This window comes from Sciurus vulgaris, assembly GCF_902686455.1.
Source record: "Sciurus vulgaris genome assembly, chromosome: 12".
NCBI lineage: Eukaryota > Metazoa > Chordata > Mammalia > Rodentia > Sciuridae > Sciurus > Sciurus vulgaris.
The window spans coordinates 32,790,027-32,801,281 of NC_136473.1; the positions used below are offsets into that span (position 1 = coordinate 32,790,027).

General features: G+C 50.0%; 1 pseudogene across 1 annotated transcript; it reads right to left on the bottom strand.

Moving 5' to 3' along the window:
- Positions 1 to 296: 296 nt before the first annotated feature.
- Positions 297 to 10,619, bottom strand: LOC306641348 (sorting nexin-6-like; annotated as a pseudogene). The gene is made up of 3 exons: positions 10,487 to 10,619; positions 8,314 to 8,484; positions 297 to 856 (listed from the first exon to the last, which is right to left on the bottom strand). The product of its transcript is annotated as a sorting nexin-6-like (transcript).
- Positions 10,620 to 11,255: the final 636 nt, after the last annotated feature.

An 11,255-nucleotide genomic window follows, 5' to 3' on the forward strand; every position in this document is an offset into this window, starting at 1 on the left:
TCATGATAAGTGTGATAAGCCAATCTCAAAAAACTAAAGGATGAATGATCTCACTGATAAGCGGATGAGGACATATAATGGGGGGTAGGAGGGGTTAGCATTAGGGTTAGGGTTAGGTTTAGGGTTAGGGATAAGTAGGGTGGTAAGAATGGAGGAAGGAAGGACTGAATAGAGGGAAGAGAGTTGTGGTAGGGGTGGGGGGAAGGGAAAAATAACAGAATGAATCAATCAACATTGCCCTATGTAAATTTATGATTTTTAATAAAATAAAATTAATTAATTAATAAAAAAAGAAAACAAAAATAAGATTTAAAGGAAGGCAGCCCTTTTTAACAGGAAGAAGAATGTGGCTTATGTGTCTCCATTTAACACTGCCAGGCAGTTCTGCAGTAACTGGAGATTACCCTTTGCATGCTTCAGTTCTAATTCTGTAAGTTCCACTAAATTTTTCTTAATGCAACAACTCTTCTTGTCTTAATAATCTGTAAGTTCTTGTTTTGCAGATTCAGATATTTGTTCAAACTTCTGACAACATAACTGTTGGGATTTTTCAGCCTGTAGAACATCTTTATTTTTGCTCTTGCCTTATCCAGTGCTTTGTTAGCATTTTCATAATCCACTAGTGATCGAGATCTTCAATAAAGGAGATCCTTAGCTGTTTGAAATTCTCTTAAGTAATTTCGAAGGGTCAGAAAGTTTGAGGTCCTCATCAGCACACACTCTTGCTTCTATTTTTCTTGTTTTATTAAACAGTTCTGAAACTTTGAGGGAAATTTTGCATATATCTGTAGAATCCTGAGTTCCTAAAGTGTACATGAAGAACCAATCCTATTGTAATCATCTGCAGCACTTTTAACTTTTTAAATGTCTGTTATGGATGTCTTTACATATCCGTTGCCATTGGGACTAAGTTTATTTGAATGGTGTATCGTGTTAAGCCTCTAAATAGCAGTAGGACTAATTCATCCATGATAAAGCTGTAGTACTTATCTTGGTATTCTAGATAAAGAAGAATATTACAGACCATCTATCATGTTTAGATCTTCCATTTCAATGTATTTTATATTTGGGTTTCCCAAAACCTGAAGAATTCTTTTTAGTGTATTACCTGTTGGTTATATAAATATTTCCTATGAAAACTCAAGGTATTTAAATTAACTCCAGTTAATTCCTAAAATTCTCTAAATAATATTTCTAACTTTTTAGAAATAATATTGTCTTAGAAATAATATTAAGTCTTAGATTCTTGAAGCTATTTGGAGCCATAGAAACTGACTTCTAATGTCTTGGTAACTCTATGGTTTTATCACAATTAAATATTAAAATTGATATCAATAAAAGAAGTATATTCTCATTACAAATATTCTGGGTATTCTTTCTTTCCAGAGATACTTATTTCAATTAGCAAACATTTAGTTCCTGTTTATAGATCTATTATGAAATCTGGAGGTGAAAGTATGGATATGATTATTTCAGTTTAACAAGTTAGCTTTCCTAATCCTAAAGTCATACCTAATCACAAAAAGGCTAGAAGCACATGCACACATATGCACACACACACACACACACACACACACACACACACACACACGCAAATAGATATGTAAGAGGAAGGATAACCCCAGGAGGAGCCTGTGAGAGCACGTGGTCCAGAGCCTCACATCCAGAACTGCAGATGAGGGAGGCTCTGGCCAAGCGCAGAGCCAAGGTGGGGCAGGTATCAGGGCACTTTGGAGTCAGAGGCCTGTCCCATTGCTCATCTCCATTCCTCCTCCTCCTATGCTGGCCAATTTAATAGAAGACTCCCCTGGCTCAGCCTGTGACAGGTGACCTGAGATGCTCCACTTGGTTGAGGAAGGATTTATTCGGGACACGGTTTCACTCCATGTTGGGGCTGTTGTCTTTGGGGGTCCATGTGTGCCACACCATGGCAGAATGTATGGCAGAGGAAAGCTGCCTGCCCCATGGAGGCCAGAGAGCAGAGACCACAGTAGGATCTGAAAGGAGAAAGAGGAAGGTTCCGGGCATGTGCCAGTGACCTACTTCCTCCACTGGTTCCCCCTCCCAAAGGCTCCACCATCTCCCACCATACCACAGGCTGGGGACCAAGCCTCTAGCCTCTGGAGGGGACTTAATTTCCTAACCATAGCAACCCCTTCAAAATAATGTAAAATGATGGCAATACAAAGAACCCCCGAGGTGAGCAGCAGTTACTGTCCCACTCTCAGATAGGCAGACAAAGGTTCTGCAAGTCTGAGCAGGGTTCTGGCATAGGTGAGAGATGGAGCCAGGTCAGGGCAGCTCTGACTATGCTCCATTGGGCTGGGTGTTCCAACTCACCCCTCACTCGATGTGCCCTTACTGGATGTACCCTTGCTTTTTTTTTTTTTTTTTTTTTTTTAATCTAGGAAAGGTGCAAAGAGTTGGGAGGGGAGTGGACAGAGTGACTGAAGGAGTGTCTAAGGAAGTACTAAGGAAAAAGCATGGAGAATTACAGGCTAGAACCATGTCATTCTTAAAGGGACATGCTGCCCAACTCTGCACCCATCAGTGTTCCTTGAACCCCTGTGCCTTGAACTGGGCTTTTCACACTTCAGTGTGTGCACAGGCCACCTGCAATCTTGGTGAAGTGCAGGTTCCGATTTGCAGGGAAGGTCTGGGTGAACCTGAGAGTCTGCATTTTTAACAGCTCTCAGGTGGGGCCACTGCTGCTGGCCTATGGACCACATCTTGAAGGTCTTGCAACAGGCATAAGTTCTCATCCTTGCTTAGACCCTAAACTATGCTTGACATCTAGGCTAGGTTTGATCCATAATTTGGCTCTTACAGTCAAGAGTTCCCTTAGTGCTCACTTAACAATGAGAGATGCTAATAGAGAAAAGAGCTGACCTGGGGCAGGGCTATTGGGAAGGGTGGGCAGTGAGTCAGCCAGGAGCTAGTGTTCTGCTTCAGAACTTCCCTCAATGCCAATGGACCTGGGACCAGCTATTCTGTCTCCTCACGCCTGGGACTATGCATCCCCAGGTGGGGAAATGGTACCTACCTGCTCTACCTCTCAGGGCCCTGCAGTTTTCTGAGGCCCTCGAACGATGTAAGTTGACCCCATCTAGGCAACAAGCTGAAAGGGAGAATGCACTGGCTCTGGCATTAGGAGAACACAGACTCAAATCCTTGCATGGTGTTTAACTCTGGGGCAGCTCCTGAGGAGACTCAGGAAGCAGAGGCTGGGAGGAGGGGCCCTTTCACCGCAAGGCTGAGGGAGCGAGGTTTCTGTGCCCCAGTGCAGCAGGTTGTAGCTCCAAGGCACGTAGAGTCTCATGAAATCTTCCCATCAACCCCATGAGGTTCACTGGTCCAGTACCATGACTCCCATGGATGAATGGGTTCATAAGGGGTTTTTAGTGGAAATTTAGAGTCATCATTCATGGGGTGGTCACACCTGAGTGCAGGATCCAACCCTTTGTTTAAGTGCCATGTTTATAGGGTGCTCTCAAATTTCAATTTTGCAGCTGCCACCCCTTCCCTGTCTTCCAAGGTGGGGGCCTTTGGTTGGGCACAGGCTACAGTCACTAATATCTGCTCACCTCCTTCCATCTTGTGAATGAGGAACTAGGCCCAGGCATGAAGCTCCACCACCATCACACAGGTCCCCAGGTCACAGCTCAAGGTGGCTACCGTGATTCTCAGACCTGGTGTTTGCACCTTCTGTAGTCATTCTCACACTGGGTAGGTCTGACTTCCAAAGGTCCTGAGAATCGAGGTGTTGTCTTCCCAGAGGCAACCTGGATCACAGCATGGACAGGTGGTAGTGAGGGGTGTGAGGTCCAGTGTGGGGCTCTGGGCTGCAAATTGAGGATGACCTGTCACCATCTTTCTCTAGCAGCTCAGACATATGGTTGTGGGAGTGCCAGCATAGAAGGGATCATGAACCCCTACAGGGCTCTTCCCACCCCCAGCAGCTCCTGGCCATCAATCAGAGCATCTACAGCTCCAACCCCTTCTGCCAGGGTCTCACTCCACCCCAGATGCTGGGAGATCACATGCACCCTTAAGGTGCATGGGCCTCCACCCTGCTGTGGCCTCTCCTTCCCCCAGACACACCCAGACAATCACTGTCACTCCCCAGCAGGACAAGTGAACCACAAAGCAGGGCTAGAGTCCCCCGAGAATCAGCTACTGGGGGCTGCAGGGGAAGGCTGCTGTGGGTGCTCACCAGGGAGGTGCACCTCAGAGTTCCAGAGCTTCCTAGCTGAGCTTCCCTCAAGTCCCACCCCACCTTCTCTATAAGCCAGTGCTCAGCAGGTGAGACCTGAGGAGCCCTGAGGTGGGGGAGCACAGAGGTGCAGGGCTAAAGCTCCACCTCAGGGTTGACCACAGGACACTCACAGAGTCTGTGAGGAGCACAATTCATGGATCTATAGATGGAATCACGGGTGATAAGTCACTCTGAGAGCTAAAAGAGAGTTTTAGTCAATAAGCCTTCCAAAAACAAGTATCAAAGACAAAACCCTCACAAAAATTTTGTCCACATTTCCTCCTTTCTTGAAAAATAAGTGGCCAGGTGTGGGCACATGCCTGAAATCCAGTTGCTCAGGAGGCTAAGGCAGAAGGATTGCAAGCTTGAGGCCAGTCTCAGCAACTTAGTGAGTACCTGAGCATCTCAATGAGGCCCTGTCTCTAAATGAAAAATACAAGAGCTGGGGATGGCTCTCTGGCCAAGCACCCTGGGTCAGTCCCCAGTGCCCCTTACCCTTTCAGAATTTCTCTTATTAAAGCCACCCTACTCCACCCATCACACAACAGCAAGTACTGACCATGTCTGGACCTGCAGGCCTCTCTGGACTGACCTCACTCATGCACAGCTCTGTGGACACACACGTATGTTTCTGATGTCCGTCCTTCTGAGGGCACAGTCACAGTGACCTTCCTCACTGCAGGTCATGGGAAAGCAGGCAGAGGTTTTCGTATCAGGGTCTTCTACCGCAGAATCTCAGGGTCTGCGTTATAGAAGTCCCCTTGGTGACCCTCACAAGGTGGAGCTGTTTTCACCTGTTTCCTTCAGATGCAAATGAAGCCTCCCTTGCCTCTCCCTCAGGTTGCTGTCATCTCTCAGTGGCCCATGAAGTGGCCCCTTGGCTTCTGGGTCAAGGGTGCACACCACCCTCCCTATCCCACACAGTGTAGATTGGGAGACAGAAGGCACACAGCCTGTGCGTGTTGTTTGAAAGGGCAGAGGTTATCCTGGACTCCCAACAGACTCTCTCAAGAGACACTTCTGAGGCCAAGTCCACAGGCCCCTGACCCAGCCTCTTCAGGGTCCCTGGCCCAGCCTCTTCAGGGTCCCTGGCCCAACCTCTGCAGGGTCCCTGGTTCAGGGTCCATGGTTCAACTTCAGCAGGGGTCATTGACTCAACCTCTGCAGGTTCATGGCCTAGACTCTGTGAGGACCCTCCCCCTGCATACCTGCTGTCCACACATGCTGTCCTTTGCTGTGCTGCCCTCCATTTTAGCACCATCATGTTCTAGTTTATGTATTCACCTGTTGCACTTTGGACAGGAGCCCCCTATTGAGGCTATTGACCCCTGGATTAGGCCCCTCTCCCTTCTCTCTGCCACTGTCCCCAGTGCCTGCCTTTCCTTCACCAGTGAAGAGTCACAGGGGATGTGCATTTGACTGGATTTCCTAGCACTGAAGCAAGTCTCTCCTCCCAGACACCCATGTCAGTGTTTCTTCTCCATTTCAGGTGCTGAGCCCCTGTTCTTTGACCTGGATAGTGAAGACACTTCCCTCAGCAACCTGGGTGACTCTTTCCTAGCAACCTCAGAATCTGGGCCCCTGCAGTCAGAGTGGGCAACCACATTGACCCCCTGTCTTCCATGCAGAATTTGTACTTCACCTCTTGAGTCTTCCTAGCATCTGTGGCTAGGCTCCCAGATGGAACTACCATATTCTGTGAGGGGTGGCTGACTTTAGGACAGGGAGGCCAGGGGAGAGGTGGGCTGGGCAGGGAGGTGTGTGGGATGCTGCTGTTGTATAATGATTTGGCGTAGCTTGGTATTTCCAAAGACAGTGTGCTATGGATTACCTAGTTCAATGTTTCTAATAAGAGTCTTAGGATTATATAGGAAGATGTGCTCATGATTAAGGACAGGGACTTTAATATAGACACTCATGCAAATTAGATACCTAGGGGCTCCTAAAAACTTCTGGCTGTTTTGGGACGCTCTCATGGAGAGGTGTACTTATCTGTCTATCTGTACACCCACAGACAGACAGACAGCTGTGTGGGTGACTGTGTAACCTTTCATACCTTGTCATCAAAGTTTATCCCTAATTATAATAGACTCCAACTATACAGCAAAAGTAACTTTATTTTCAGTGTGAACCAAATTTAAGGAAATGCTTGATGCACTTAAGTTATAAAATGAGATAATCTGCTTTTTATAAGCTTTATTTTTAGTTTGAAGAGACTTGTCAGCAGGTCAGAGAGGCTGCTCCCTGCCCCATCGTGCCAGAGCTAGTGTCTTCCAGAGCATCTGAGGCCTGGAAAGCAGATCTTTGTGCTGGCAGCCCTCTCCAGAGGAGTCCTGCTCTTTGGGGTTCAATCACTGGGCTTGGGTAGTACAGAACAATCTCTCTGATCACGTTTTTAGAAAACTTGTGGCTAGACTCTTGAGCTTTCCCTCAAATTCTGACATGGCACCGGGTTGTTGGGGGCCTCAGCTTTCACAAGTGTGGGGTGAGGCTGACAGTATGGACCTACCTCCTTGAGGACACTGAAGTTTCACATAGTAGGGCTGCAACCAAGATCTGGTGTGTTTAAAATATAAGAAGATCACCCACTTGGTGGGCAGGCTGCCTAGGGCTGCAGGCAGGAAGGTCTCTGATGCACCTGAGGGCTGCTGGGCCTACCCATCCTCTGCAAGGCCTGTGCTGGCAGAGCTGGCAGCTCAGGAGAAGGCTGGAGTTCTTCAGTGGGAGAGGCTCAGCCCCAGGGGTGAGAGCAGGCATGGTGGTGTTCCAGAGCAGGAGCTGACCGACCATGACCTGTGGGCCTGCTTCCTAGTTTTTAATGTGTCATTTATGAAAGAGAGAGACAGAAGAATATGTGACAGACTGTGGCCCAGGGAGCCTGACATATTTGCTTCCTGTGTTATCTGGCTCTTGGCAGAAGCATTTTGAGGGTTCCCTGCTGTCAAGGTCCTGTTTCTGCATGGCCTGTGGAGCTCTCCAAGGTGGGAGGACTAGTGGAACCCGGGGATCTGCCCCAGCCCATGTTTCTGGCCCTGAGCGCATAAGACCCAGGAGCCACGTACACAGGGACATTCGCTTCTTGGTCTCCTGCTGGTGCTAGGATGGGGCTTCTGTGCTGGGAGGGTTTCTGAGAACCAGAGTGGGTGGGCAGGACAGTGGGACAGCCTGCAGTCCTCTGAGGGGTTGTACCGAATGTGCTCCCACTGTAGAGGCATCGCTGGAGCCTTGCACACAGCCACAGGTCCCCTCTACTGTGAGCTGGAGGGAACACATCCATTAAGGTAGAGACTGTGTCCTGCAGTTTTTGTGCCCTTGTGTATAATTTATGCAAACCACCAAGAAAGCCACACCAATGTGACCAGCAGGATCATGCAGATGCTGGGTGGCCCAAGGTTTCTGAATGAAACTCAGTTGCAGGATGTGGCAGACACAATGTGCGTGAACATGGACAGAGGTCCACTTCCACTCTTTACTGGTCACAGTGAAATTAAAGACCTCTTACCAATGAGCTGTGTTCACTCCACGGTGGTGGCTGAGGGAGCCCAGAGTGCTGTCCATGGGGCCACAGGGGATGAGGTGCAGGTGAAGCTTTAAGTGAACACGGGGTGGCCAGAGCAAAGCCTGGGGAAGGTCTCAGCTCCCTGAAATGAGGGCACAGCCCTTGCAGAACCTGGAGGTGTGGTGGTCTTCCATCTCCACATTAAGCTCACTAGCACGGAGACATTTGCATTCCTGCCTTCAAAATGTTTGCTTGGCAATCAGGGTGGCATCTTGGGGCAGCCTTCTTACCCAGGGCTGGAGGTGTCTGCCTCCCTGGTACAGGAGGGCAGAGTTCCCAGTCACCTTCAGTGCAGATAATGGACAAGGGCCCTGTATGGGAGACCAGGAGTCTGCTCTGCTCCAAAGGGGTGCTGGTTTCTGTTTTCTCACCCACCACCTTCAATTGTGCAACCTGTCACTCCTCTGAGCTCAACCAGCCTGTGCTGGAGACTTGGGAGGAGAACAATGAGTCACAGACCAGGCTGGCAGGAGAGCCCACAGGGAAGCCTGTATCTCACCCCTGCCGGGGCTGGCCTCAGCTCCCAGCTCCAGCTGCCAGGACCAAGTGATGAACATTTGCTCACAGACACCTGTGAATCCTGCAGGACCACTGGCCTGGCCTTCTGAGGAGCCTGCACAGCTGTGGCAGGTATCCATGGGGAGCGAGTTGGTGCTGCCCACTGCTGCACCTAGATCCCAGATTTTACAATGCTCAAACACAGTAGAGACGTAGGCCTGTTCTCAATGAAGGTCCAGAGGGAGCCTGAGAGGGGGCACCTCTCCTCGGGCACAGTAAGCATTGTACAGGGCTCCCAAGCTCTCCCTGTGAACTGGATGCCTCCTTCTTCTCTCCTTTCCCTTTGAACTCTGGGTGAATGTGTCTAGATCTAAGCCCAAGCTCCTCCACCTGCATGCTGTGTGACCCTGGGACAACTGCTTTATTCCCTGAACTGATTTCTGTGTGGGAGCAGGGATGGTCCTGCTCCTCGCTCAGAAGACAGGGAATGAGTCCTGGGGAGCACCAGTCCTGCCCTGGGGGTGTGCTGTGGGGCAGGTCATTCTCAGGGGTGGTCACTGACCACATGAATGGCAGTCTCAGATCATGGGTAAAGGCAAGGAGACCCTGGCTCCCCTGAGCTGAGAAGGCTATTAGTCTCTATCACCAGTGCCTGGAATCTCTGTGGTTCTCACCCAGCCTGAGCCAGTGTGGGGTGCTTGTTTTAAGGTATGCAGATCTTACACCTTGGCCACTGAATACCATGCAGGTCAATCCCAGTTATGAATCACTTCAAGGACTCAGAGCCCTGGGAGAAGAGCTCAGTTCTGGCATCTCTCCAGCCGCTAACTCTCTCCTTCTTCCTGGGGCCTATTGGGGAAGGTGTGAGGGCTGGACTGAGAGCAAAGAGCCTGGGGCCAAGGTGGGGCTGAGCTGTCCTGGAGAGGGGTGAGCCCCTGTGACAGCCAAAGGGGAGGAGAATGGAGTGAGTGGGTTAGCTCCAAACCCAAAGGCAGAACATGTGACTGACCTGCAGGGACATCAGTGTCTCCCTGCATCTCTGATCCCCGTGTCCTTCCCTCCCTTTCCCTCGCCCTCTCTTTCTCTACCAATTCAACCCGAGGTGAAAACTATTAGGATTTAACTATGGAAGACTACCAGCAAGAACAACCCAATCAGACCCAAATTAACACATCGTTTCCCTGAATCCCTGTCTTCCTGTGGTGCACCAAGTTCATGTCAGGGAGGCCCTGAGAACATCCACCTGAAAGTGCAGGCTCTGCCTGCACAGGAGTGACTGGGGGATGGGAGACCACCTGGCCTCCAGGAGTGTGTCACCTGTGACGTCCCTCGATGTGCACCACGAAACCAGGCGCTGGCCTGCACCTCTTCACCTCTAAAATGCGGTCATCAACTTTTGTCTGTCTTACCTGTTGGCACTTGTGACCAGATAAGAGCTGGAGACCTTTTCAGGGCTGCCCTAGGGCACAGCAGAGTGACCCTAGGGAGCAGGACCCCACTGAATAGTGCCTCCTTGGGATGCCACAGCGAGGAAGGGTCCCTGGTCAGAGCACAGGGGACTGGCACCTCTCTCTCGCTGTGATTGTACTGTCACTGCCTGGATAGCCCCCTGCTCTTCAGGGGGGATTCTGGAAAAGGAGCCCTGGTAGATGGTGCTTTTGTCCTCCTTCCTGCCACACCCTGTCCTCAAAAGGATAGGTGGAGCCTGCCCCTCTGGGTTAGGGAGGACCTAGTAGGTAACTGAGCAGCTGACCAATTTATTTGGCCCTCCTAGATCCCTAGCCCCTCATCCACTCCTTTCAGTAAGTACTTAAGCACCTGGAATATGTGAGATTTGGGGACAGGTAGTAGAAACACAGGTGAGCAGAAGGGCATTGATCTGCCCAGGGAGCGATTACAATTTACGGAAGAGATGGGCAAAAACACTCTGCAGAGATTTAACCTGCCAGCACTAGAGCCACAGAGGCAGAGTCATAGCCTCCGTGAGGGTGGAGAGTCTGACGGGCTGAGGCTCCTGAGGGGTTCACTGCACAGCAGTCCAGGAAGCAGCCTGTAGTACCCAGTGGTGCGGATTGTTCTCAGAATCAGGAGTGGGCCTACCAACCAGACAGTGTCTGCCTGCTAACCCTGCGGGACACAGCTGCATCTGACAGGGCCACAGGCTTTATCCTGACCTTCCTCCACATGTGTCTTCATAGGACTGTCCATCAGGGTGACCTGGGCTGCTGCCCCCAAGGGCCCAGGGCACATAACCAGCTCTTGACACCTCTCTCCCAGAAACAGAGGGAGGACTGCAGCTGGAGACATGGTTGCAGAGGGTCATTCCCAGGGATGCACAGAGTGGGAGGGCCAGGCAGTTCACTGCTGGATCCTGGGGCTTCCCTGAACCCCTGATTCCAAGCTGAGCCTCCAGGTACCCTTTGGCCTGTGGGTTTCTTTCCCTTGAGTCATGAAACTCTGAGAGAAATCACACACCTACAGCTTTTGTGATGTTGAGCATTGAACAAAAGGTGTGTGCATGTGTGTGTGGGCATGGATGTGTGCATGCATGTGGTGTGTGTGTGCGTGCATGTGAGTACATGCAGTTCTCATAACAGCCCTCTGGATTAGGTTAGACAGATTCTCCTTCTTCTTAGAGATGAGAAGCTTGAAGCTCAGGGAAGTTAAGCTCCTTGCCCAAGGCTTTGGATTGAGTGAGGGTAAGAGCAGAGTTTCAGAACCTTCTCTCCTGGCTATTGGTCTCTCCATTTCTCCAACCGTGACTCCTAAGTGGCAAGGCATATGGAAGCCACATGCATGCTCAGGTACTATGACAAGACAGAGGAGTCATGTTTTCTGTCTTGCACCCAAGGAGCCCATGTCCTGGTTGCAGGTAAAAGACAGGTGCATAGCCTGAACACACCTGTTCATGTCTGCTACCTATGAGTGTGTTCTGCTAAGTCT